This window comes from Oryx dammah, unplaced genomic scaffold, assembly GCF_014754425.2.
Source record: "Oryx dammah isolate SB20612 unplaced genomic scaffold, SCBI_Odam_1.1 HiC_scaffold_17, whole genome shotgun sequence".
NCBI classification, from domain to species: Eukaryota; Metazoa; Chordata; class Mammalia; order Artiodactyla; family Bovidae; genus Oryx; species Oryx dammah.
This window is the reverse complement of record NW_024070201.1, coordinates 40,448,103-40,475,568: the sequence shown is the minus strand read 5'-3', so window position 1 is coordinate 40,475,568 and position 27,466 is coordinate 40,448,103. Positions and strand designations below refer to the sequence as shown.

At 45.0% G+C, this 27,466-nt stretch overlaps 1 protein-coding gene and 1 long non-coding RNA gene across 4 annotated transcripts in view; both read right to left on the bottom strand.

Annotated features, from left to right (window-relative positions):
- The window catches only part of GALNT18 (polypeptide N-acetylgalactosaminyltransferase 18), a 362,854-nt gene that overhangs the window by 226,113 nt on the left and 109,275 nt on the right, over positions 1-27,466 (bottom strand). The window lies entirely within an intron of this gene.
- LOC120876453 lies at positions 904-9,072 on the bottom strand. The gene is made up of 3 exons (XR_005724176.1): positions 8,802-9,072; positions 961-968; positions 904-914 (listed from the first exon to the last, which is right to left on the bottom strand). It is a non-coding gene; the product is annotated as an uncharacterized LOC120876453 (long non-coding RNA).

Sequence of the window (27,466 nt, the reverse complement as noted above, 5' to 3'; positions counted from 1 at the left end):
CCCTTCCCTGGAGGTTGGGGTGAGACTAAAATGTCCAACCCTCCAATCACATGGCTGGCTGCATCAACCACCTCTCAACCTTAGGTGGCCTCGAGGCTTCCCAAAAGTCACCTCATTACCGTAACAAAGACACCTTTACAGCTCCCATCACTTAGGAAATTCTGAGGGTTTTAGGAGCTCTGTGCCAGGAACAGCGACGAAGACCAAATATATATTTCTTACTATAAATCACAATATCACAATGTTAAGTTTATCGTTACCATCATCACCATCATCATCAGGAATAAGGGGTGGAGAAAAGGACTAAATCTCCAGAGTAGAAACTGAACATAGGAAGATGATATTAAAATTCCCAGCAGAAAACATACTATTTTAAGAAGCAGTATAAGCAAGGTGAAGAACTGACTCATTTGAAAAGACCCTGATGCTGGGAAAGATTGAAGGTGGGAGAAGTGGACAACAGAAGATGAGATGGCTAGATGGCATCACCGACTCGATGGACATGAGTTTGAGTAAACTCCTGGAGCTGGTGATGGACAGGGAGGCCTGGCGTGCTGCAGTCCATGGGGTCGCAAAGAGTCGGACACAAGTGAGTGACTGAACTGAACTGATAAGCAAGGCAGACACTTGAACCTAGGAACCAGGGTCCCTTCCCCAGCACCTCCAGTCTAGCATCTTCTGTGATCAGACAGTCTGTTTCTCTAAGTCTGTACTGGTTTTTGCTCACTTTTTCTAAAACACAAGGCAGCTCACTCTCTCTTGGCTGGTTCTGATAGACACTGCAGAATAGCAGTTGGGGGGCTTTTATAAGGGATGGAAGAAGGAAAGACCACACCAGGAGGGAAGGACAGACCCTGAAGAATAGCCTGGGGGCGATGCTGAGTTTACTTGTGTAGATCGCTCCAGTCTGCTGACTGTTTCTACCTCTGTGCCTCTGCTGTTTCCACCACAGTGCTCTACACTCTCACCTGGACTGCTGGCCTGGATCTCTGTGGTGCTCTGGGCTACTCTAAGCACCTCTACGTCTATCCCTTACTCCCTGTAATCCATCACTGTGGCAGCCAGAGCAAACTTTTGAAAACGTAAATCAGATCACATCAGTTCAGTTCAGTCGCTCAGTCGTGTCTGACTCTTTGCAACCCCATGAGTTGCAGCACGCCAGGCCTCCCGGTCCATCACCAACTCCCGGAGTTCACTCAGACTCGCGTCCATCGAGTTGGTGATGCCATCTAGCCATCTCATCCTCTGTTGTCCCCTTATCCTCCTGCCCTCAATCCCTCCCAGCATCAGAGTCTTTTCCAGTGAGTCAACTCTTCACATGAGGTGAACAAAGTACTGGAGTTTCAGCTTTAGCAGCATTCCTTCCAAAGAACACCCAGGGCTGATCTCCTTTAGGATGGACTGGTTGGATCTCCTTGCAGTCCAAGGGACTCTCGAGAGTCTTCTCCAGCACCACAGTTCAAAAGCATCATTTCTTTGGTGCTCTGCTTTCTTCAAGTCCAACTCTCACATCGATACATGACCACAGGAAAAACCATAGCCTTGACTAGACGGACCTTTGTTGGCAAAGTAATGTCTCTGCTTTTCAATATGCTATTTAGGTTGGTCATAATTTTCCTTCCAAGGAGTAAGCGTCTTTTAATTTCATGGCTGCAGTCACCATCTGCAGTGAGTTTGGAGCCCAAAAAAATAAAGTCTGACACTGTTTCCACTATTTTCCCATCTATTTCCCATGAAGTGATGGGACCAGATGCCATGATCTTCGTTTTCTGAATGTTGAGTTTTAAGCCAACTTTTTCACTCTCCTCTTTCACTTTTATCAAGAGACTTTCTGGTTCCTCTTCACTTTCTGCCATAAGGGTGGTATCATCTGCATATCTGAGGTTATTGATATTTCTCCCGGCAATCTTGATTCCAGTTCGTGCTTCTTCCAGCCCAGTGTTTCTCATGATGCACTCTACATATAAGTTAAATAAGCAGGGTGACAATATACAGCCTTGATTTACTCTTTTTTCTATTTGGAACCAGTCTGTTGTTCCGTGTCTGTTTCCAACTGTTTCTTCCTGACCTACATACAGGTTTCTCAAGAGGCAGGTCAGGTGGTCTGGTATTCCCATCTCTTTCAGAATTTTCCACAGTTTATTGTGATCCACACAGTCAAAGGCTTTGCTCTCTTACTCAAAACTGAACAAAAGCTTCTCTTCTCAGTATAGGGCTTCCCAGGTGGTTCAGTGGGTAAAGAATCTGCCTACAATGAAGGAGACACAGGAGACGTGGGTTCAATCCCTGGGGCGGGAAGATTCCCTGGAGGAGGAAATGGTGACCCACTCCAGTGTTCTTGCCTGGAGAATCCCATGGACAGAGGAGCCTGGTGGGCTACAGTCCACGGGGTCGCAAAGAGTCAGAAATGACTGAAGTGCCTGAGTAGGCATACACGCATGCTCACTTAGTATAATGCTCAAAGTCTTCACCTTGGTCTATGGGGGCCTCATTGCTCCCACCCATCGCACTTTCCCTAACATTTTACCTCTTTTTAATAACTCATACCCTTTAGGTATCATCTGTGATTTCCAGATTTGGCTTTAAACTGGAGAAAGAACTTAAATTCGCATACGAAACAATCTGAGTGTAACATTCTTCTAGGATTATGTACAGTTTCTTCTAATGTATCAGTGGCCCTGCTCACACCTAATTTGGCAGCCTTCATTGCTATCAACTGATGTTTAGCAAGCTGTTCAATGCACACCACTTGATTTTCCTAAGAAACAACTCTTTTCACTCATATTTCACTGGGTTGCTTAAAATTTAAATTAAATCATGTTATCACAAGTGCAGGCAGCATAAGAAGGACTGGACAGGAACACAACTCTCTAACCCTTGGTAAGCATTCACCCCAGAGGTCAGCACAGAGGCTCATAGGAAACCCAGGGGCTCCCTGTGGGCTCTGAGTACCCAGCAGGCCACACCCCTCAGTCAGCAGCTTCTACAGAAGGACGAGCATGGAGAGCATGGATGAATTTGTGAGTTGGTTAAGTAGAGATGAGTTGAGAGAGATTCTATTGCAGTAGTAGCACTCATTATCAGCAGTAATTGTAGCTGTAGTCACAGAAGATTAAATGGAAATTTGCCAAAATGTTTTCTCTGATAGATTGTTACATTCCTCCTAACAATTTCCCTTATCTTTTAAACTTTTGATGTGTCATAAATAATATTTCACAAAAATAAAGAGTAAATGGTGCTTGTGGCTGAGTCAAAGAATACTGCTGACAGCATTTCAGGAGCTCCTATTCTATGCCAGCAGTTTTCACATGACCTCGTGTCCTCATAGTCACTCTGCAGAGCCAATGATGCCCCACTTTATGACTGTATGACTGCGTTCACTTAGGAGGCCCCAAATCCAGGCCCAGGTCTCTGTCCCAATACTCTGTCCGTTCTCTGGCCCATAAAGTGATGAATGCAGTCAGTTTCTTCCTGAGCTGCCAGGGCATCAAGTCCACAGCTATCAGGAAGAACAAATCTTCCCTTATGCCACTGTCCCGCCCTCCTGTTTGCAAGCTGGTCAGAAATAAAGCCTTTCCTCATCAGCTACGCCCCCGCCCCCATCCTCTCCCTGTGGCTGCAGCCTGTCCCTACCCCTCACTGTGGGCTCGAGAAGCCCATCCTGGGACAGATGCAGCCCTGTCAGCATGGCCCTCTTAAGGCTACACAAGGATTGCTCTATCTCACCTCCCTTCTGGAAGCTCCTTTTCTGGATTGTGGATTTCTTGTTCAGCTCTCCACTGCCTGCATTCCATCTTAGCCCATCTTAGCCATTCCATCTTAGCCCATCTTAGCCATTCCATCTTAGCCTCACTCTTAGCCCATCTGGGTTTCTGCACCATTCCAGCTCTGACCTCCAGGGACTCCAGTGTTGCCCTCCAAGAAGCACAACTCACACCATGGCCTGTCCTATGTTCACCCATGCTCTGCATGGTTCCCACATCCATGCCTTACATCTTGGTGACCCAAGCTCTGTTCTGACCTGGATCCCTGACTGTGACCCCCAGAAAGACTGAGGCCTCTGCTGCCCTGATTTAGTACTAACACAGCACATTCTCACATCGCTGGGGTGGAGGGATCACAGGAAGTGGACAATGTATGGGAAGAGGCTTCTCCGACCGGTTCCTGAGAATCCCAGTGGCAGCTTCAGACAGAGGCAGCCTTCCCAGTGATGGCAGCAGTTAGCTCCCAACAGCCCCAAACCCAAAGGATTCAAAGAGATTAAGACTCAGACTTAGAGAAACAGAGGCAGAAACAAGATCCAAAGAAAGGGATCAGAATCTGAAAGAAAGGCCAAGCGATATTGAAACTTGACATTTTCACCACATTTGGTCTCATCTCATTCTCTTCTACAAAAAGATTTCATTGGAAACCACAAATAGGATCTCAAAGCAAATGATAAAGAAACTGCAGGTCTACAGGAAGAAAAGTCACAGTGCAGAACTCTAGGGAAGTGTGAATCTGGACAGATGGCATTCGTGACAGAGGACGTGCAAGATGCTGGCCCTTCAGGAGTCTCTGACTCTGGTGGACAGACACGGGTTTCAAATCCTAGTGTCATCACTCCCCACTTATGTGGCTTGATGCTTGTGTCTTAACTTTAAGTTTTTACTTCGTTCCACATGAAATAGTGACAGTAACACTGCTTCATGACTGTTGAGGTTAAATGAGTTAGTACTGGCCCAGCACATAGACTAGGAATGGCTGGAGACATTTTTGGTGTTCGCACATGGTGGGTATGGATGGAGGCACAGGACTGGTTGTCAGCAGGTAGAAGCCAGAAGCCAGGGATGCTGGTTAACACTGGTAGTCATCCCACAATTAAGAGGAAAGCTCCCACAATGCAGAACAATCCAGTCCAAAGGGTCAATAGCACCAAGGTGGAAAAGCTTTTCAAAGCATAGCAAAGCACAGATAAGCAACTATTAGTCCTCAACCCCATGCTCGAGCCACCCTGCTCTTCTCTTTCTGGACAGTGCATTTCATCAGGTAAGGACCAGGGACCTCTTTTTCTTATATTTCTCCTATCATGGCGTCTGGTCCCATCACTTTATGGCAAATACTTGGGGAAACAGTGGCTGACTATATTTTTCTGGCCTTCAAAATCACTGCAGATGGTGATTGCAGCCATGAAATTAAAAGATGCTTACTCCTTGGAAGAAAAGTTATGACCAACCTAGATAGTATATTTAAAAGCAGAGACATTACTTTGCCAACAAAGGTCTGTCTAGTCAAGGCTATGGTTTTTCCAGTGGTCATGTATGGATGTGAGAGTTGGACTATAAAGAAAGCTGAGCACCAAAGAATTGATGCTTTTGAATTGTGGTGTTGGAGAAGACTCTCGAGAGTCCCTTGGACTGCAAGGAGATCCAACCAGTCCATCCTAATGGAGATCAGTCCTGGGTGTTCACTGGAAGGACTGATGTTGAAGCTGAAACTCCAGTACTTTGGCCACCTCATGTGAAGAGCTGACTCATTTGAAGAGACCCTGATGCTGGGAAAGATTGAAGGCAGGAGGAGAGGGGGACGACAGAGGATGAGATGGTTGGATGGCATCACTGACTCACTGGACATGTGTTTGGGTGGACTCCGGGAGGTGGTGATGGACAGGGAGGCGTGGCATGCTGGGGTTCATGGGGTCGCAGAGTCAGACACGACTGAGTGACTGAACTGAACTGAATTGAACAAAGGGAGAAAGTAGAGTACTGAGCACTTCACCTGACTTCCCTTATATCTGGAAGTTCCTGTCCTCTCTGCTGTCCCCACAGAGCTGTGCCTACCTGGCAGCCAGGCACAGAGCAGGGATGCACAAGACTGATTTGCTAGCTGACTGGCAGGGAGGCCCCGGAGCCATGCCATGCCAGCCCGCAGGCTGGGCAGAAAAGCAGCTCCAAGGAGGCCGAATTTACAGAGAAAGGCTGGGCCAGGGGGCATCTCTGAGAAGGACCCCTCTTCCATACCCACTCACAGAGACCAAAAGTGACCATCTGATTTCTCCCAGACTTGACAACAATCCTGTATTCAGGTGGTAGAAGGCAGAATTCATCCCTTTACTCAATTCAGCAAACACTGGTCGTGTACTCTGGTTTGCACAGCACTAAAAATCTATGTTTAAAAAAAAAAGAAAAAAAACTTCAGTGTTATTAAAAAAAAAAAATTAGTGTTATTTTTTTTCCAGCTATGCAACTGTTTAACCAAGCCATTGATGAAAATGAATAAATAAAAGAGGAAAGGAGATGTTTAAATCTCATAGAACTTTGGATCTGACCAGCCTCATTTTTAAATGGGGAAAATACCTATTTGAAAAAATGGCAAAAAAAAAAAAAACAACTAATATTATTCTATTACTCACTCTCTCTTGATTCATTGAGCCACTGAAGCATAGTATTTTTTTTAAATGTAACTCTTTTATGAACAAACTATTCTAAGACACAGTCTGCCTGTGTCAGATAATAATGTGTCTTCCACAGAGATGGCCCAATAAGTGAAGCCACTTATTCCTCATTCCTAAATTCAATAAGGCTTGTTTATATATTGCCTGTGTGTGAGAGAGAACACAGGGGAAAGTGCCTTGAGAACAGAAGCCTGTACAAATGTTGGCCCTGTGATCTGTATTAGCCATTATAATTTCCAGATTCCTAGGGGCAGGACAAGGGAGGTTTTGCTTTTTTGGATCCTTGGCTCATAAGTTGCTAAGATGCCTGTCCTTTTTTTTTCCTCTTGCTGACTCAGTCTGGGGAGGGTAGAAGCAAATTCAGCCCAGGAAGGCCTGAGGTCGCACTCCCAGGATTTTGCTCCTGTGCCTGTGGCCCTGCTCCCCTGTACACTGAAGGTCCTTGCAGGACCCTCTGGAGGAGCCTCGAACCAGAAGGTGCCCAGCTGGAAGGAGCCAAGAAGAGCCTTGCCTGTTGCCAAATGCCCGTCTGGCCCAAAGCAGGAAGTCTGCAGGAACACACCCACAGCACTGAGTGTGGGGCCTGTCTGAGGATGAAGCGCCCTCCCCGGAGCCAGGCCCAGCGCCTCATAAAGCCAGGCCTAGACTGCATAAATAAGACGTCTCTCTAAGGTGAGGGGAGTCTTGCAGGATTTATGTGCTCTGAGGCCCCCTTGCAAACAAGCTTAAACCAACAGGACCTGAGTCCCTCCCTTCTGTGAGCTGTGTGACTTGGCTCCAAAGGTTGGGGTAAAAGGCTGCTGTGTTTGCCTGGGGTTTGCCACTGGACAGGCAGAGGCATGTGTGGCCTTTGAGAGACCTGGGTCTCTGAGCCCTTTGGGGAAAGGATGGCTCAGGAGCAGAGACAGGAGGCCTCTGACATGCTCTGCTGGCTTCTGTGTAAAGGAAAACAGGTAGAGAGAGCCAGGAAGGGAACGAGGAAGGAAAGTCATTTACAGGAACGGCCTGAGCAGAGAAACCAAATGTGGGCTCCCTTCAGCATCGCGAGTGGCCTGCTGCATAATTCTCCCATTGTGGTTCTGTTTATGTGTCTGCTTTTAAGGTTAATCATTTGTTGGTTTGATCAAGGCCTCCTCCACTGATCACTTCTGTTAGCACAAGAACAGTATGCCTGGTATGAAATGCAAACATCCTCATTTGGCAAACGCCGAGTTTGCTAAATTATCCTTCCAGCTGCAGATAAGTTGTGACATTTGTAATAAGTTGCCAGTCAGGAGGCGCGCCACGCATCCTTAGAGAAATTCACGGCTGAATTTCTCACCAGCATCAGTCCATAACTCTCTCTGAAAGAGAGAGGAAGTATTCTTTCTAGCTCCAAGAAGGAAAACATTTAAGATGGAAGCCTAGCCACTGACTGTTGGGGTTTCAAGCTAGTCCATGAGCCCCCACTTACCCAGACTCCCCCACTAAAGGTTTGCAGTACACAGGCCAGGCCAACACCTTACGGGAGTAGAGGGCTTTTTGACCCAACACAGTGAACGCTGTACCTTGGCTTTCCTGACAGCCATCTCTAAGGGAGTAGATAGAGCCTAGCACTGAAGAGGGCCAGGAGTGTGAGCAGACACTGAGGGTATTGGAGGTAATGTGCTGTAGGAGGAAGAGCGAGGCTTTGAGTAAGAGAAGCCTTATTTTGAACATGAGCTTTGTCTCACTCATGAGCTGAGTGGGCTTGGATAAGTTAACTCACCTCTCTGAGCTTCAGTTTATTTTAGGTCGTGTAGAGTTAAGAGGAAGAGCCTGGAAGGATGGACATACACAGAGAACCTGGTACACTAAGATTTCTTGATAGAGAGCAGCTATAGCTATCACCATTCCTGAAGTGAATCCAATCAAGTGCCCACTTCCATGGCAATTTCCAATCATCAAACTTCTACCTGAAGTGATGCTATAGGCTGCAGGCACCATCTGTCTTTCATTTTACAAAGATTTGATGTTGGCCTCTTTAGGACCTATGCTAGGTTCAAATACCAATAAAATTGGCCCCTTCCCAGCCCAAAGTTGAGATTATCTGTGGGTGATTTGGACAGAAAAGATGTCCTAATTCTTTTTTGGATTTTTTTTTTTGAAGTACAGTTGATTTATAACACTGGGTTAGTTTCAGGTACACAGGAAAATGATTCAAGATTCCTTAATTATGAGTCAAAACTATTTCAATGCAACAGTATTCCTTGGTTGAAAGGATTATGAGAAAACTTTACTACCTTCTCTGACAGTTTCAGCTTTATTTCCAGGCTTCATCTTTTTTCTTCTTTTTTGTAGATGTGTAATGTACATACAGAAAAGTACATCTAACACGAGCATACAGCACAAGCTGAGCACCTCCATACAACTCCCATCATCACCAGCACCCTAGACAGAATCATCACCAGCACCCCAGACATCCCACATAACCATAATGCTGAATTCTAGATGTAGACATTCATTTTGCCTGTTTTACTATTTTGACATTATCTTTAAAAATTTTTCTGTAAGGGGTTCTTGTCTTTCCTGGACTATTTTCACCTAGTGAAAGCGAAAGTCGCTTAGTCGTGTCTGACTCTTTGTGACCCCATGTACTATACAGTCCATGGAATTCTCCAGGCCAGAATACTGGAGTAGGTAGCCTTTCCCTTCTCCAGGGGATCTTCCCAACCCAGGGATCGAACTCAGGTCTCCCACATAGCAGGCAGATTCTTTATGAGCTGAGCCACAAGGGAAGTCCAAGAATGCTGGAGTGAGTAGCCTATCCCTTCTCCAGAGGATCTTCCTGACCCAGGAATCGAACCGGGGTCTCCTGCATTGCAGGTGGATTCTCTACCAACTGAGCTATCAGGGAAGCCCTAAACAAAGAAGAGATTTCCTTTTACATCGTGAAATTCCACCATTACATGGTTTTCATTTATGATGAGCCCCTGAGGGCTGCTGGGGCAAGTGTGCTTGACCAAAATAAGTGCTCAGTAAATTGAGTAAATGAATAATAATATCAGATCCCTCAACAGTCAACACACTTGAGCAAAAGGACGATCATGAAACCAGGTGCTGGGCAAGGAGTATGGTGATGGGTCTTAAAAGGAACTCTAGAGAAGACGCCTCTTTTCTAGGTCATTCTGTTCAGGTGGACTGGACAACACTGGGCCCAATCCTGATTCACCAGTGTTCGGTTGAGTATCAGGCATTTTGTGCTGCCTTTAAACAGATTTCCTTGTTAAAAAGAAAAAAAAAATGACCACAAATAAACCAGGTCATCAAATATTAAATGAAGGCCTACACTAGGTAAGCGGGGCAATCTTCTGAGTGCCAAATATGTATCAGGCACTCTGCTTCCCTCTGAAGATTCAGAGATGAATCAGGCACTCCTGCTGCCCAGAAGTAGCTTAGAGGCTAAAGGAAGATAAAGGCACGTAAGCAAACAACTGCAATATTAAAGTGTAGGAACTGCTCTAATCCAGATATACATCAAGTGTCATGCAACACAGGAGCAAAGTTTATAAGAAATGCTACACTGAAGAGATGCCATTTGAAGAGGATCTGAAGAGTGAGTGGTGTTTACTAGATCAACACAGGGGCAGGACACTATAGGCTGAGCAAACAACAAGAGTATCAGTAGTGTTATTTGGTAGTAAGCACTCCTATGGGCACACTGGTTGTTTATAGCTTATGTCTGCTGGGATTAGTCATGGGCTAGTTGTGAGAGATCATGAAGATTCACCCTAAGTGCAAACAGGAAGGGCAGGCCATACTGGGGGAGTGGTGTTGAGGTACCAGCTCCTTGAACATCTAACCTCTGCTAAGGATGGCACGGAGGTGTGATGCATGCCAACACTGACCACTCCTAAGCCCACACTAGACATTAGTAATCAATCACAGCACTCCTACTTGATTCACCCAGAAGCAGCCCCAGGATCCTGCTCTGCAAAGAGCTCTAGGCAGCAAATACAAATAATAGGAGTTGGCATCATCCTGGGTTGTACTTCATGGCTTCCACTGCCTCACCACCTCTTCCCTCATAAAGAGCATAGAGTCTGGCTTCAGTCCTCAACATTCCACTGAAACTGTATCAAGAATCTCCATCAACTTCCTTCTCACCAAATTCAGACGTCCTTCTGACCTGATACCACGCCCACTCCCTACTGAAAACCCTTTTTCCTACTCTATGCATCCAGTGTTCTGCTCCCTCCTTTATCCAGTGTCTTCAAGTTATGTCTACACTTCCTCCCCACTATTTCAGATCTGGCCTTTCTTCACTGTCGGCATCCTAGTCCAGGTCTTACTGATGGAACCTCCAAGTCAGAGAAGTTAGCCATCCACCCTCACACACCTTGAGAGGGAGTCGCCCTCCCATTACAGTTTCTTCATCAGGGCAGGTTGGCAGTGTTTAAAGCCTGGCTCAGCTTTGGGGGATGAAACTATGGATTACTGAGGCCTCCTCCAGCCACCCTACAGCAACTTGTAATGCCCAGAACCATCTGATTGATTTAGTTCTTCGGAGCTTCTGTGATGGAAGATCCAGCTGAGCAAGAGGGTAGAAGCTACCAGCTGAAATAAAGTTTAGGGCTTATCTATTGATTTCAAATGATCTATGTCCCCAGAGGTCCAGCACACTGCACTTCTAGCAAGTGAATATAAAAAATGTACAAGCAACACACACACACTCCCCATAAAATCCCACATGGATTTGCTACAGACACCTGAATCTAAGTAATTCATCCATTTTGCAAAAGAAAAGCCACCACAAAATATCTAATATGGGTTTAACGCGCATGTGGGCTTTTTTCTGCAGGGAGATCATTTCAGATTCAGAATAGTCAGGAGTGATGTCTAAATCCTATCCAGATGACCAACTATTTCCCCAAATAGCTACAAGGAGACCCCAGAAAAACAATGAGGATTATCAGCCAACTGGTGATTCAGGCATCGGGAGTAGGAGGTGACTCTCCAGAGTGCTTACATTGAAGGGCAGTCCTGTCCCAGCCTCACGTTTCCTGGAAGAAGGCTAACAATGCATCAGCTGACACTACTGATTCCTGTTTTTGTTTTTCCTGGTAGAAAGTGGGGCATTTGTCTTAGATAAATCAAAAACGAACTAGGAGAAAGAACTGTGTTGTTAGAAAAGTGAAGGCTTGTGAAGAAATTTACAAGACCATGCCAAGCAGATAAAACTTCTAGTTGATGGGCAAGAAAATGCTCAGGAGACCTGCAGCTGGCCAGACTGGTATGCTGGCAGTAGGTATGCCCTGGAGACTTTTAGCAACGGAAAAGGGTGGAGAACTGGTCATGTAAAATGGCCTGCTGGCCCTCTCTCAGGCAGTCATACAATCCTTCGCTCCTCCCCAGATCAAACTTTTGCTTCTGTATCTTCCACACTAGGTACCCCAGACAAGGAAAAGTGCAGGGCCAAACCTTCCAGGGATGTTTCCCATGGAAAGGCCATCTCTCTGTGAGGGAGTCTCTCCCTCGCAGAGGCTGTTCTGCATATATGAAAATGTGGACAAACAGAAGCAAAAGTGCCCAGTGACTAAGGGCTGGCTACCTTGGCTTTGTTAGTCACAACCATTATATGGACACTAGCGTTTGATAATGAGTGAAAGTGAAGAGGAACTAAAAAGCCTATTGATGAAAGTGAAAGAGGAGACTGAAAAAGTTGGCTTAAAGCTCAATATTCAGAAAACTAAGATCATGGCATCTGGTCCCATCACTTCATGGGAAATAGATGGGGAAACAGCAGACAGTGTCAGAGTTTACTTTTCTGGGCTCCAAAATCATGGCAGATGGTGACTGCAGCCATGAAATTAAAAGATGCTTACTCCTTGGAAGAAAAGTTATGACCAACCTAGATAGCATATTCAAAAGCAGAGACATTACTTTGCCAACAAAGGTCCGTCTAGTCAAGGCTATGGTTTTTCCTATGGTCACATATGGATGTGAGAGTTGGACTGTGAAGAAAGCTGAGCGACGAACAATTGATGCTTTTGAACTGTGGTGTTGGAGAAGACTCTTGAGAGTCCCTTGGACTGCAAGGAGATCCAACCAGTCCATTCTGAAGGAGATCAGCCCTGGGTGTTCTTTGGAAGGAATGCTGCTAAAGCTGAAACTCCAGTACTTTGGCCACCTCATGCGAAGAGTTGACTCATTGGAAAAGACTCTGATGCTGGGAGGGATTGGGGGCAGGAGAAGAAGGGGACAACCGAGGATGAGATGGCTGGATGGCATCACTGACTCGATGGACATGAGTTTGAGTGAACTCCGGGATATGGTGATGGACAGGGAGGCCTGGCGGGCTGCGATTCATAGGGTTGCAAAGAGTCAGACACGATTGAGCGGCTGAACTGAGATAATGACAAGATAAATGAAATTTTCCATTAATGAAAATGTCAACTTTCCAAAAGTTGCTCATTCATTAAAAACAAAAGAAATTATTGAAATAAACATTTATTAAAGACTTACTTTATACCAGGAACATTCAAGTTCCATAAAAACCCATGAAAGACACATTTTCCCCATCTTATGAGAACACTGAGTCTCAGAGAAAAACCCTGAACTGAGTCAATATCCCAACCACCAGCCCCAATGCACTTTCCTTTTTATTCTTTCTTTCTTTTCCTCTTCTTCTTCCTCCTCCTTCTCTTCCTCTGCTTCAACTTCTTTCCCCCCACTTCTACTTTTTAGTGTCTTATATTTATACAAGCTTTATAGCCACAAAGATTAAAAGATCAGCTATTTCTATGTGCTGTGCTGTGCTTAGTCACTCAGTTATGTACGACTCTTTGTGACCCCATGGACTGTAGCCGCCAGGCTCCTCTGTCCATGGAATTTTCCAAGCAAGCATAATGGAGTGGGTTGCCATTTCCCACTCCCGGGGATCTTCCCAACCCAGGGATCAAACCCATGTCTCTTAGATCTCCTGCACTGGCAGGTGGATTTTTTAATCACTGCATCACCGGGGAGGCTCAACTACTCCTATAAACCTTATAAAAAATCCTGCTCCACCTCCAACCCTGTCTCCCAACATTTTCCAAGGCAACTAACTGCTTCCAATTCTTCTGGCTTTTTCTGTTAGTATATACTCCCTATCTTTATATTACATATAACATGAAGAAGTGAAGTGAAGTCGTTCAGCTGTGTCCATGGACTCTTTGCGACCCCACGGACTATAGCCTGCCAGGCTCCTCCATCCATGGGATTTCAAGGCAAGAATACTGGAGTGAGTTGCCACTTCCTTCTCTAGGGGATCGTCCCAACCCAGGGATCAAACCCAGATCTCCCATATTACAGGCAGACTCATTACTGTCTGAGCCACAACATATCTTTATATTACTTCTTCCTAATTGTTTAGGTGAAAGCATTATCTCTTGACTTTCCCTAGTAGAAGATAAAGATTTAAGTGTCACAAACATACTTTGCCTCCCCTTCCCACTCATTTCCAGCTATGCATTTCTGAAAATGACTTTGTTCTATACCCACAATTAATAATTTAGGTCGGTATAGAATTCCAAGTTAAAAACCATCCCCCGTCAGAATTTTAAAGGCATTGCTCTCTTTTTTCCTAGTTTCCAACATTGTTTTTGAGTGATCTTAAGCCATTGTGATTCTTCCTCCTTTGTCTTTTCTGTACAGGAGTACAGGAGCTTGAAAGAGCTTCACTTTGTCCATTGTGTTCTGAAAATTCACCTTTATATGTCTTGATATTAGTCTATTTTCATTCACTATAAGAAGCAGTCAGTGGGCCCTCTCAATCCTGATATGTGCCTCAATTACAAAACATTTTCTTTATTATTTCTTTGATGATTTCTCCTTTCTTATCCATCCTTTCTATCTGGAACACCTATGATTTGTTCTTGGACTTCCAGGACTGATGTACTACCTGCCTTTTCTCTCCTACTTTCCATCTCTTTGTCTTTATCTCATTTCCACAGTCTAAAAGATTACTCCAATTTTAGCTTCCAGCATATCTGCTGAGTGTTTCATTTTTGTTAGCATGTTAATTTTGTTAATTCCCAAGAACTCTGACTGTGATCTTACTTTTGTAAAAGCATCTTCTTCCTGAACACAGTTTCTACTCTTATCCCTCCAAAGATATTTAATAGTTTTTAAAAGTTCATTTCCTGGGTTGTCTGTTTCCTTTAGGTTTTTCTCATTTGTTTGTTTCACATCCCTTGTATATTGTTTCCTGATGTTCTTTTGGGGTGTCTGGTGACCTTCAATCATCTTCTCTTATTTAAGGGTTGGGCACTAAAAGATTTGTTGGAAATTCTGCAGAGGGGGAATGTTGTGACTATGAGCTTTACAGTGGAGTAATCTGGATGCATCATTTTGAGGGGAAACATACATTATTAACATTTTCTTAGTGTTTTAGTATTTCAGCACAGTTAACTCTTTCTACATTGAGGATTTTTGTTTTACATTTTGTCATTTCAAAATTTCATGATGTCAGCCACCAGAATACAAAAAAAGTAGGCACTTCACTTTGTACAAAGAGGAAAGTAATGCATTTCATTAAAAGTTCACTTTGACCAGAGACAACATTCAATGAAAAGCCACATACAAGAAGACCCAAGGAAATCCAAGTTTCATAGTGTTATGTACAGTAAGAAGGATTAATTTTACCAGCTTTTCAAGCATTAATGGTGCAGTGGTAAAGAATCCACCTGCTAATGAAGGAGATGCAAGAGATGTGGATTCGATTCCTGGGTGGGAAAGATCCCCTGGAGGAGGAAATGGCAACCTACTCCACTCCACTCTTTTTGAAAGACTGATCAGGTTTCCCAGAGAAGACTCTTATTACATGAAAGTGAAAGTCACTCAGTCATGTCCAACTCTTTGAGACTCCGTGGACTATACAGTCCATGGAATTCTCCAGGCCCAAATACTAGAGTGGGTACCATTCCCTTCTCCAGGGGATCTTCCCAACTCAGGGATTGACCCAGGTCTCCCACATTGCAGGTGGATTCTTTACCAGCTGAGCCACCAGGGAAGCCCAAGAATACTGGAGTGGGTAGCCTGTCCCTTCTCCAGCGGATCTTCCTGACCCAAGAATTGAACTGGGGTCTCCTGCATTGCAGGAAGATTCTTTGCCAACTATCAGGGGCTATCAGGGAAGCCCCTCTTATCACATGACTAGCGCATAAAAATTTGCTCCTGTTCTAGGACCAAGTGGAGGATAATGGCCAGGGGTGTCTCTATATCCAGTGTAAGACAGGCTTTCACTTTATCCTGATGTTTTCAGTATGGCATCCCACTTGGCTAGATGTTCCTCAGCCCCAAATCCTGTTTTACTCTCCTGGAAGAGCAAATCCTCAGTCTTCTGTCAAAGTTGGTGGTGGGTGGTAGCATTTATTTACCTGACTCCATGGAGTAAAAGAGGAAACTGGGGGGTCTAACTGCTTCTCAAAGGACTTTCAGCCAGTCCTCTTGCTTTCAGTCCTGATCATATCTACACTTTCAGCAGTAGCTGCTAGCAATGTAAATATGGAAGAAGTAGAGATTGCAAAGATACATCAAGAGCACTGTCTGTTAGGAAGGGAATGGGAGTGAGATCATGATGGAACAAAGGACAGCAAAGGGACCTCAGGTTCAAATAAGAGGTTCAGTGTTTGTAACCTAGTGGGAGCTTTGGAGGGCAAGGATATTTGTGAACTAAGAGGACAGATTTGGAGCTTGAGATATGGGACATGAATCAGAACCAGATGATGAGGAGGCTCCGATAGAAAGAACCAAAGAAGAACCTTTCCAGGCACCAGCCCCTGGCCCCCAGAGACCCGTCTCCTCTCCTAGGCTCTCAGGCCACATGTGGACAGAATCCCCTAAGGATAGATAAGAATGGCCAGAGCTTTTAAAAGGGGGAAAGGCATTGAATACCCCAAGAGAAAATGCAACTGGTGCTCAGGGCCCCACGTCTGGTCTTTCGCCAACAGGCCTCAAGTCTCCAGGCCCCCTTTCCTTAGCACTTCCCGCTTTCACACCCTGACCTTCCGCCCCATTTATTACCTGCAAGTATCAAGGAGATGACACTGCAAGGGCTGTCCCAGAATGTGCCCTCTGTCTTCTAGGACTGCCTAAACTCCCTTCAATAGGAGAAAAGGTCCTTCCAGTCCCACTCAGAGATGGACAGTATGCCAGTTTCCCTGGAGGCTCAGTGGTAAAGAACTCACTGCCGGTGCAGAAGATGCAGGTTCGATTCCTGGACTGGGAAGATACCCTGAAGAAGGAAACTGGCAACCCACTCTAGTAATCTTGACTGGGAAATCCCATGGACAGAGGAGCCTGGCAGGCTACAGTCCACAGGGCCACAAAAGAGTTGGACACAACTGAGCGACTAAACAATAACAACAAACTTTCTCTGGGAGGGTAGACAAATTGGGTTTGCTGAAGTCTGAAAAGAGCCCAGGTTTTACAGTCAGGTTTTGAGTCTTGGTTCAAACTGTGTGACTGTGGCAAGTTACTTAGCCTCTTTGATAAGTTTCTATAGTTTTAAAATGTAAAGAATCATGTTCATCTCATAGGATTTTCCTGAGGATTACACATACAGTTTTAAAGTACCTCCTAGAATTACTTGGCATGCAATGGATAGTCAGTAGCAGTAAAAGTAGCAGTAGCTAGAGAAGAAAATGGCAACCCACTCCAGTAATCTTGCCTGGAAAAATCCCATGGACAGTGGAGCCTAGCAGGCTACAGTCCACGGGGTTGCAAAAGAGTTGGACACAACTGAGCAACTCGACAACAACTAGCAGTAGCAGTAAGCAATGATGCTGCGTGTTGCTGACACACAAAAGAACCAGAAACATAAAAAGCACCTCCCTGAGTCTACTAGTTTCTGCATGTGCTGGACTTTACCTATGAGTAAGGCACTGTGGGTGAAGAACTGCATGTCCTACACAGCAGTCACACTCATCCCCTGGTGTTAACTGTGGGTGCAGGGTAAATTAACTGCAGTTTCTTAAAAAGTATTCTTTGGTTTTAAACAAGCATAGTAATTGAATTTTAGTTCACAGAATTGATAAGGGGAATTACTGATATACATTTTCTAGATTCTGATGCTGCAGACAGAAAATTTTAACGTTGTTGATCAGTGACACTTACTGGCAAAGTGCAGCATGGCAGCCTAGCTCCATTAGACACAGTGAGAGGGGACAACTGCCAGGAAGAATCTCCCAAAGGGTGTAAGTAAATAGGGGGTGGTAGATGAGAGACCTCCAAGCATGGCAGAACACATTATCTTAGCAAGAGTAAAGTGAATAAAACACTAAGGGAAGTAAAGCTTGTAATCAAGGAAATTTTTACAGTCTTGAAATACTCACATAAACACCCTGGGATGCCACAGAAGAGCACTTCATGCAAACGTCTCTCTTAACAAACATTTTCCCTCAATTATTCGCCATTTTACAAGGGAAATCAATAAAAAATAGTGTATACATATATATATGTATATAGATGTATATACATATATATATGTATAGTATAACCGAATTTATAACTAAGTATAATTGAATCATTTTGCTGTATGCTTGAAACTAATGCAACATTGTAAATTAACTATGGTTCAATTTAAAATAGGATGAACCACAAAAATCCACTTTTCAGTCAACCTATAGCACACAGCTCTTATTAAGCAAAGAATAACATTGGGCTTCCCAGGTGGTGGTAGTGGTCAAGAACCCACCTGTTAATGCAGCTGACATAAAGAGACTTGGGTTCAATCCCTGGGTCAGGAAGATCCCCTGGAGGAGGGCAGAGCAATCCACTCCAGTATTCTTGCATGGAAAATCCCATGAATAGAGGAGCCTGGCAGGCTGCAGTCCATGGGGTCCCACAGAGTTGGACACGACAGAAGCAACTGAGCACGCAATATGTACATTTGGTCTGGAGCAGCTTTTGCAACACGTAAAATTAACTTCATGCCAATTTGAGATCACAGTTCTAAGAATATATATTGTCTTACATTACTACACAAGGAATTGTTGTTGCTTTGTTTTAAGGTTTTAGTTTGAAAAACTTAAAACCTATAGAAAAGTTGAAAGAGTAGCACAATGAATATCTGTATAGCCATCACTTAGATTTATCAGTTGTTAACATCTTACCACATTACTCATGCACTCTCTCCTTGTTGCTGCTAAGTTGCTTCAATCGTGTCCGATTCTGTGCGACCCCATAGACAGCAGCTCACCAGGCTCCCCCGTCCCTGGGATTCTCCAGGCAAGAACTCCAAGTCTAAATACAGCATCAATTATCACCTAAGTACCAGGCATTCTTGTACATTAATATAATGCCATTGTCATTCTCAATGAGTTTAACATTGATAGAATGAATTATCTAATATACATTCTGTATTCAAATTTTCCCTGTTATCCCAACACTGTTCTTTATAGCTCTTGTTAGTTTTCCCAGTTCATGATCAAATCAGAGATAAATCATTACATTTCATCGTCATATCTTTTTGGTCTCCTTTTAGTCTAACATCGTCCCTCCAAACACACACACACATATACACACATCCTGTTTTTTTTTTCTTTCCAAACATTTATAGCTTTAGAGTTTATGCTATTTGATTTTAAGGCTATCTTATGATGTAAATGTGTCTGATTAATTTCTCTTTATTACATTCAGGTCAATTTTTTGACCTGAATACTATGTAAGTGATGTGTCTTTCCCATTCAGTTCAGTTCAATTCCATTCAGTCGCTTTGCCAGGCCTCCCTGTCCATCACCAACTCCCGGAGTACACTCAGACTCACGTCCATCTAGTCCGTGATGCCATCCAGCCATCTCATCCTCTGTCATCCCCTTCTCCTTCTGCCCCCAATCCCTCCCAGCATCAGAGTCTTTTCCAATGAGTCAACTCTTCGCATGAGGTGGCCAAAGTACTGGAGTTTCAGCTTCAGCACCATTCCCTCCAAAGAAATCTCAGGGCTGATCTCCTTCAGAATGTACTGGTTGGATCTCCTTGCAGTCCAAGGGACTCTCAAGAGTCTTCTCCAACACCACAGTTCAAAAGCATCAATTCTTCGGCGCTCAGCTTTCTTCACAGTCCAACTCTCACATCCATACGTGACCACAGGAAAAACCATAGCCTTGACTAGATGGACCTTTGTTGGCAAAGTAATGTCTCTGCTTTTAAATATACTATCTAGGTTGGTCATAACTTTTCTTCCAAGGAGTAAGCATCTTTTAATTTCATGGCTGCAGTCACCATCTGCAGTGATTTTGGAGCCCAAAAAATAAAGTCTGACACTGTTTGCACTCATCAAAAATCACATTGTCCCGTTACTGGATCACTTGATGGAGATGGTGTCTGCTATGTTTCTCCACAGTAAAATCACTTTGTTCCTTTGTAATTAATAAGTAACATGTGGGGCTGTCATTTTGAGGCCATGTAGATATCTGCATCCCCAAACTGCTGTTGTTTTTTAATCACTGCAATTATTGTGAGCTCTCCCTAACAGATTTGAGCGGTAATGGGAGACAAAGGCCTGGTCTTCATTCACTCACTATCTCTGTAAATTCCATTTAGCCCTGGTTAATGATAATGAAGTCTTTGGCACTTTTTTTTTTTCCTATAGATGCACTTACAGGATAGAATTCCATTTAAAAAATGCATTACACCAAAGCACAGTGAAAGCAATTACCAATACTCAATTACTCTGGCATCACCTCATCACTGGAGATACTCTTAAATGCAATGGGAGGGCAATTTTGAATATCCTGAAGGTGAAAATTGGTCTACAACAGCAGAGGCTCAGAAACGCTCAGTGGCTTCCAAAAACTACCCAATACATCCCAAAACCCTTATCTTGGCATTCAAGGCTAGAGGATCTGGCCACACAGTTCATCCTCTCTCCCATGACTCCCCTTCACATCCCCATCACGTTGAACTGTCCTCTTCTTCTTAGATACCCCTTCATGCTCTTCCCTTGCTCATTTGGATTCCTTTGCCTTGAACATTCTGATCTCCATCAGAGAATTTACAGACATTTTTACTCAGATTTGAAGGCCAAGGTCAAATGTGTGCTCTTCCATAAGCATTTGTTCCAAAAGTAACGTCTCCCTTATCTGAGTTCTCCTTATCTGGGAAATGAGAGCCCTCGGTACCTGCCCTCGGTACAGCTTTGTTCTGTCTGTGTCTTCTCTTCCCATAAGGCTGAAATCAGAGCTGTGGTTTCTGAACAGTACCCTGAAAATGTGTTCAGAACATCAATGATGTTCAAGTACCAAAACATTTTTGAGAAAATTTGATATCTTAAAAAAAAAATGTAAGCATTTAAGCAGTTATCATGAGAAAAATTAGAACTGGCTGGTATTCCTCATAAATATTTATAATTTAATATATTTTTATTTTGAATTACATATGGGGGAGAAGAGAAGGGAGAACTATCTTTCTTAGGACCCCATATATCTTAATCTACTCTAGGCTGAAAACTCCAGCAACAGAATTCACAATATTACTTCCCTAGCCCCAGGCCCAGCACAATGTGCTATGCATGGTAACTGCTCAGTAAGTAGCTACTGAATGACTGAGAGAAAACTAGGAATTACAATTGTTTTGCTCCCTTGAAGATGGAATGACTCTCCCCAGCTCTCCTATGCCCCTCATCCAAGGCACAGCTCATCCCAAGAGGCCCTCTGTAACTACCACATCAGAGAACAAAGGATGGCCCTGGGTCTTCGGCTTCAGGCTTGCATATTTGAATTCAAGACTTTCACTGGCCTGTGTTCTGCACAGGGCAACTCCCTCCTCTGTGAAAAATGGAAGGTCCTGTTCATGATGACAACTGGAGGGCGAGTTCACTTCTTTGGCTATGCTTGGGGTCACCCTAGCATCACTCAGAAGGCATATTCATATAAGACATAGCCCAGATGGTCTCTCTCTGGAAAGTTTCTCAGGGGCAGAGCCTATTAGTATATGCTTTGGTTCTTGGGTATAGCATCTGACCCCTCCAGACCCCTCACTGTGGCCCTGTGAATACTAATAAAGTGCCTATGCTCTGCCAGCCATGGCATGGGGAATTTGGCATGGGGGTATTACCACCACATCACAGAGAAAATACTGAAATACCTGGAGGACCCCAGAATAAACAAGGCAATGTAAGATGAGGGGCTTTGGAAATTCCCACACAGGAAAAATTACCTTTAAGGGTAGCCAGCATTTTGCCCAGCACTGAAGTGCACAAAGCACTTTAACATCTCTTGTCTCAGTATGCTTTCTCAAAAGCCCTCTGGGATGGGCTGCTTGCTGCTGCTAAGTTGCTTCAGTCGTGTCCGACTCTGTGTGACCCCAGAGACGGCAGCCCACCAGGCTCCCCCGTCCCTGGGATTCTCCAGGCAAGAACACTGGAGTGGGTTGCCATTGCCTTCTCCAATGCATGAAAGTGAAAAGTGAAAGAGAAGTCGCTCAATCGTGCCCGACTCTTAGCGACCCCATGGACTGCAGCCCACCAGGCTCCTCTGTCTGGATTTGCCAGGCAAGAGTACTGGAGTGGGTTGCCACTGGGCGGCTGCAACTGGCGCACTAATAAGCACGGCTGAGAGGAGCTACCCCACGTCCGAGGTCAGGGGCAGAAGCCAGGAGGACCCCATGCCTGGAGGGCAGTGGCCAAGAGAAATTACCCCACGAGGTCAGGGGCAGTGGCCGAGAGTGCCAGGCTGTGACAGCACAGGAACGGTTGAGAGGAGCTACCCCACGTCCGAGGCCAGGGCAGTGGCCGGGAGGATCCACCCTATGTCCAAGGAGCAGTGGCTGTGTGGGCACAGGAGGGCCTAGAGGAGCTATACCACGTTGAAGGTCAGGAAGGGCGGCAGTGAGGAAATACCCTTCGTCCAAGGTAAAGACCAGCGGCTGTGTTTTGCTGGAGTAGCCATGAAGAGATACCCCACGCCCAAAGTAAGAGAAACCCAAGTAAGATGGTAGATGTTGCAAGAGGGCATCAGAGGGCAGACACACTGAAACCATACTCACAAAAAACTAGTCAATCTAATCACACTAGGACCACAGCCTTGTCTAACTCAGTGAAACTAAGCCATGCCCGTGGGGCAACCCAAGAGCGGGTGATCATGGTGGAGAGGTCTGACAGAATGTGGTCCACTGGAGAAGGGAATGGCAAACCACTTCAATATTCTTGCCTTAAGAACCCCATGAACAGTATGAAAAGGCAAAATGATAGGATACCGAAAGAGGAACTCCCCAGGTCAGTAGGTGCCCAACAAACTACTGGAGATCAGGGGAGAAATAATTCCAGAAAGAATGAAGGGATGGAGCCAAAGCAAAAACAATACCCAGTTGTGGATGTCACTGGTGATAGAAGCAAGGTCCGATGCTGTAAAGAGCAATTTTGCATAGGAACCTAGAATGTCAGGTCCATGAATCAAGGCAAATTGGAAGTGGTCAAACAAGAGATGGCAAGAGTGAACGTCGACATTCTAGGAATCAGCTAACTAAAATGGACTGGAATGGGTGAATTTAACTCAGATGACCATTATATCTACTAATGTGGGCAGGAATCCCTCAGAAGAAATGGAGTAGCCATCATGGTCAACAAAAGAGTCCAGAATGCAGTACTTGGATGCAATCTCAAAAACGACAGAATGATCTCTGTTTGTTTCCAAGGCAAACCATTCAATATCACAGTAATCCAAGTCTATGTCCCAACCAGTAACGCTGAAGAAGCTGAACTTGAACAGTTCAATGAAGACCTACAAGACCTTTTAGAACTAACACCCAAAAAAGATGTCCTTTTCATTATAGGGGACTAGAATGCAAAAGTAGGAAGTCAAGAAACACCTGGAATAACAGGCAAATTTGGCCTTGGAATGCGGAATGAAGCAGGGCAAAGGCTAATAGAGTTTTGCCAAGAGAATGCACTGGTCATAGCAAACACCCTCTTCCAACAACACAAGAGAAGACTCTACACATGGACATCACCAGATGGTCAACACCGAAATCAGATTGATTATATTCCTTGCAGCCAAAGATGGAGAAGCTCTATACAGTCAACAAAAACAAGACCAGGAGCTGACTGTGGCTCAGATCATGAACTCCTTATTACCAAATTCAGACTTAAATTGAAGAAAGTAGGGAAAACTAGTAGACCATTCAGGTATGACCTAACTCAAATCCCTTATGATTATACAGTGGAAATGAGAAATAGATTTAAGGGCCTAGATCTGATAGATAGAGTGCCTGATGAACTATGGAATGAGGTTCCTGACATTGTACAGGAGACAGGGATCAAGACCATCCCCATGGAAAAGAAATGCAAAAACGCAAAACGGCTGTCTGGGGAGGCCTTACAAATAGCTGTGAAAAGAAGAGAGGTGAAAAGCCAAGGAGAAAAGGAAAGATATAAGAATCTAAATGCAGAGTTCCAAAGAATAGCAAGAAGAGATAAGAAAGGCTTCTTCAGTGAACAATGCAAAGAAATAGAGGAAAAGAACAGAATGGGAAAGACTAGAGATCTCTTCAAGAAAATTAGAGATACCAAGGGAACATTTCATGCAAAGATGGGCTCAATAAAGGACAGAAATGGTATGGACCTAACAGAAGCAGAAGATATTAAGAAGAGGTGGCAAGAATACACAGAAGAACTGTACAAAAGAGATCTTCACGACCCAGATGATCACGATGGTGTGATCACTCATCTAGAGCCAGACATCCTGGAATGTGAAGTCAAGTGAGCCTTAGAAAGCATCACTACAAACAAAGCTAGTGGAGGTGATGGAATTCCAGTGGAGCTATTTCAAATACTGAAAGGTGATGCTGTGAAAGTGCTGCACTCAATATGCCAGCAAATTTGGAAAACTCAGCAATGGCCACAGGACTGGAAAAGGTGAGTTTTCATTCCAATCCCAAAGAAAGGCAATGCCAAAGAATGCTCAAACTACCACACAATTGCACTCATCTCACATGCTAGTAAAGTAATGCTCAAAATTCTCCAAGCCAGGCTTCAGCAATACGTAACCATGAACTTCCTGATGTTCAAGCTGGTTTTCGAAAAGGCAGAGGAACCAGAGATCAAATTACCAATATCCACTGGATCATCGAAAAAGCAAGAGAGTTCCAGAAAAACATCTATTTCTGCTTTCTTGACTATGCCAAAGCCTTTGACTGTGTGGATCACAATAAACTGTGGAAAATTCTGAAAGAGATGGGAATACCAGACCACCTGACCTGCCTCTTGAGAAATCTGTATGCAGGTCAGGAAGCAACAGTTAGAACTGGACATGGAACAACAGACTGGCTTCAAATAGGAAAAGGAGTACGTCAAGGCTGTATATTGTCACCCTGCTTATTTTACTTATATGCAGAGTACATCATGAGAAACGCTGGACTGGAAGAAGCACAAGCTGGAATCAAGATTGCCGGGAGAAATATCAATAACCTCAGATATGCAGATGACACCACCCTTATGGCAGAAAGTGAAGAGGAACTAAAAAGCCTCTTGATGAAAGTGAAAGAGGAGACTGAAAAAGTTGGCTTAAAGCTCAACATTCAGAAAACGAAGATCATGGCATCTGGTCCCATCACTTCATGGGAAATAGATGGGGAAACAGTGGAAACAGTGTCAGACTTTATTTTGGGGGGCTCCAAAATCACTGCAGATGGTGACTGCAGCCATGAAATTAAAAGACGCTTACTCCTTGGAAGAAAAGTTATGACCAACCTAGATAGCATATTGAAAAGCAGAGACATTACTTTGCCAACAAAGGTCCGTCTAGTCAAGGCTATGGTTTTTCCTGTGGTCATGTATCGATGTGAGAGTTGAACTGTGAAGAAGGCTGAGCGCTGAAGAATTGATGCTTTTGAAGTGTGGTGTTGGAGAAGACTCTTGAGAGTCCCTTGGACTGCAAGGAGATCCAACCAGTCCATTCGAAAGGAGATCAGCCCTGGGATTTCTTTGGAAGGAATGATGCTGAAGCTGAAACTCCAGTACTTTGGCCACCTCATGCGAAGAGTTGACTCATTGGAAAAGACTCTGATGCTGGGAGGGATTGGAGGCAGAAGGTGAAGGGGATGACAGAGGATGAGATGGCTGGATGGCATCACTGACTCGATGGACGTGAGTCTGAGTGAACTCCAGGAGGTGGTGATGGACAGGGAGGCCTGGTGTGCTGTGATTCATGGGGTCACAAAGAGTCAGACACGACTGAGCGTCTGAACTGAACTGAACTGAAGAAGTATTAAATATGAAACAGGGTAATAACGAAAGCTCCTTTTCTGTGCCTCCTCTTCAATGAAGTCTCTACAGTCCTGAACTCTATTCAGGCCACTCGGCGAGTATCACTAATCACCAGCCTTATACCGGGCCCTGGGGACATAGAAAGACCTTTTGAGCACTAACTATATGCAAATAATCTAACCATTAGTGACACATTTTCTGAGTCTGACTCTGGGCTCAGTGCAAGGAACACAGAAGTTAAAGCGCCTACCCATGAGGACTTCTCCAGTTATTGTCACTTTTCACAGCATCTACTGGGAAGCTGTTGACCCATCTGTCTCTTCTTCCAGGCTGTGATCTTTTTCAGAAAAGAGGCATCTCTGTGGTGGCAAGCCTCAGGGTTGAAAACACTGCAACACTGTTTCTAAGACAGGCTTCCATGTTAGTGGACAGTCCTCGGAGCCCATCAAGCATGTGTGCCCACTGAGCTCCACCCTTAGGAGAAGAATATCCAGCAGGCTGCGGGTGACTGCCCCAGGCAACCGTCTCTGCACACCCTGCCATCGCTCCGCCGGTGTGGACAGTGCCTAGGCAGCCCGGTGCAATTCCTGTAGACACAGCAGTCCCCTTTCCTCCTGGAAGGGTGTGCAGCTGGCACCACCGTCTACATCTGCCAAAGACATGGGGTCAGGTGATGGGGCTACCCGGGGCTTTCAGACGAAGGACAGGCTGCAGCTAAGGACCTTCTGTCCTGGAGAGTCTGAAATCAGGCTGCCCTTACCTTGGGCTAAATGAGGTTTCCCACTGGAGATGTGGTGCTAAAACGTCCAAGGACCAGGTTCAGGGACCCACACCCTGACATCCCAACCAAGGGATCTGATGAAGACTGGATGGACCAGCTGTCCGGCTTCGCACAGAGGGACTCCTCACAGCTACTTACTACCCCAGCTCCTAGGCCCTGGTCTCATACCTTACAGACTGGCCCACACACAGCTCCATCCTGAGGTTGCTCTGTCCTCCAGTCACCATTGAAGCACAGCTGAGCCAGTCCTCTGGGGCAGACAGAGCAGTGCCCCGCACATGTGACCCAGAGCAGCCTCTGCCCGTCCCCCATCCTGACCCCAAGGGGACCTGCTGGGCCTCCAGTTATACGGATACAATGGTTCTTCTGCTGTTCTGGGACACAGACACCTTGGAAAACCCGAGAAAAGGGTTGGATGGTCTCTCCTCAAAATGCATACACACACACCCGCACTCCTACATATGTATACACATGGATATGTGTGTGGGGGTGCATATTTATACATACACAGAATTACTCCCACAATTTTTGCATGCTTACATATTCTCTAAAACCCATCCATGAAGTCCAGGTTAAGAACTCTTGCTTTTAAATCTTCCTGGTAGCCTAGCAACCCTGGGTTCTTAGCAAACTTCCTTCTTAAAGTCCCCAAAGTAGAAAACAATTTCTCCATCTGAAACCTCCTGCCCCCATGGGGTCAGAGCTGAGCTCTGCCTCCCGGGCAGGAATAAACAGTTAACACAACCCCAGGGCCAAGTGGCCTGTGACCTCACACACAGCGTGGAGTACCATGGCTGGGCACACTCGACCCTTGTCACAGCTGCCAGGCTCTGCCCGACCCAGAGCTGCCAGCAGGACAGACTGCTATCTTTGTGGGAGGAGTTCATGGCACTCTGTCACTCACAGGCATCGTCTCTGGGTTTCACTCAGAGATGGAGGGATGCGTCCGAGTGCTGTAGAAATCCCTCATTCTGAGTGGGCCCAGGAATTTGGGATGAAAGGTGTGGAGGGGCGAGTCTCATCGAGGGGACATGCGTGCAAACACACACAG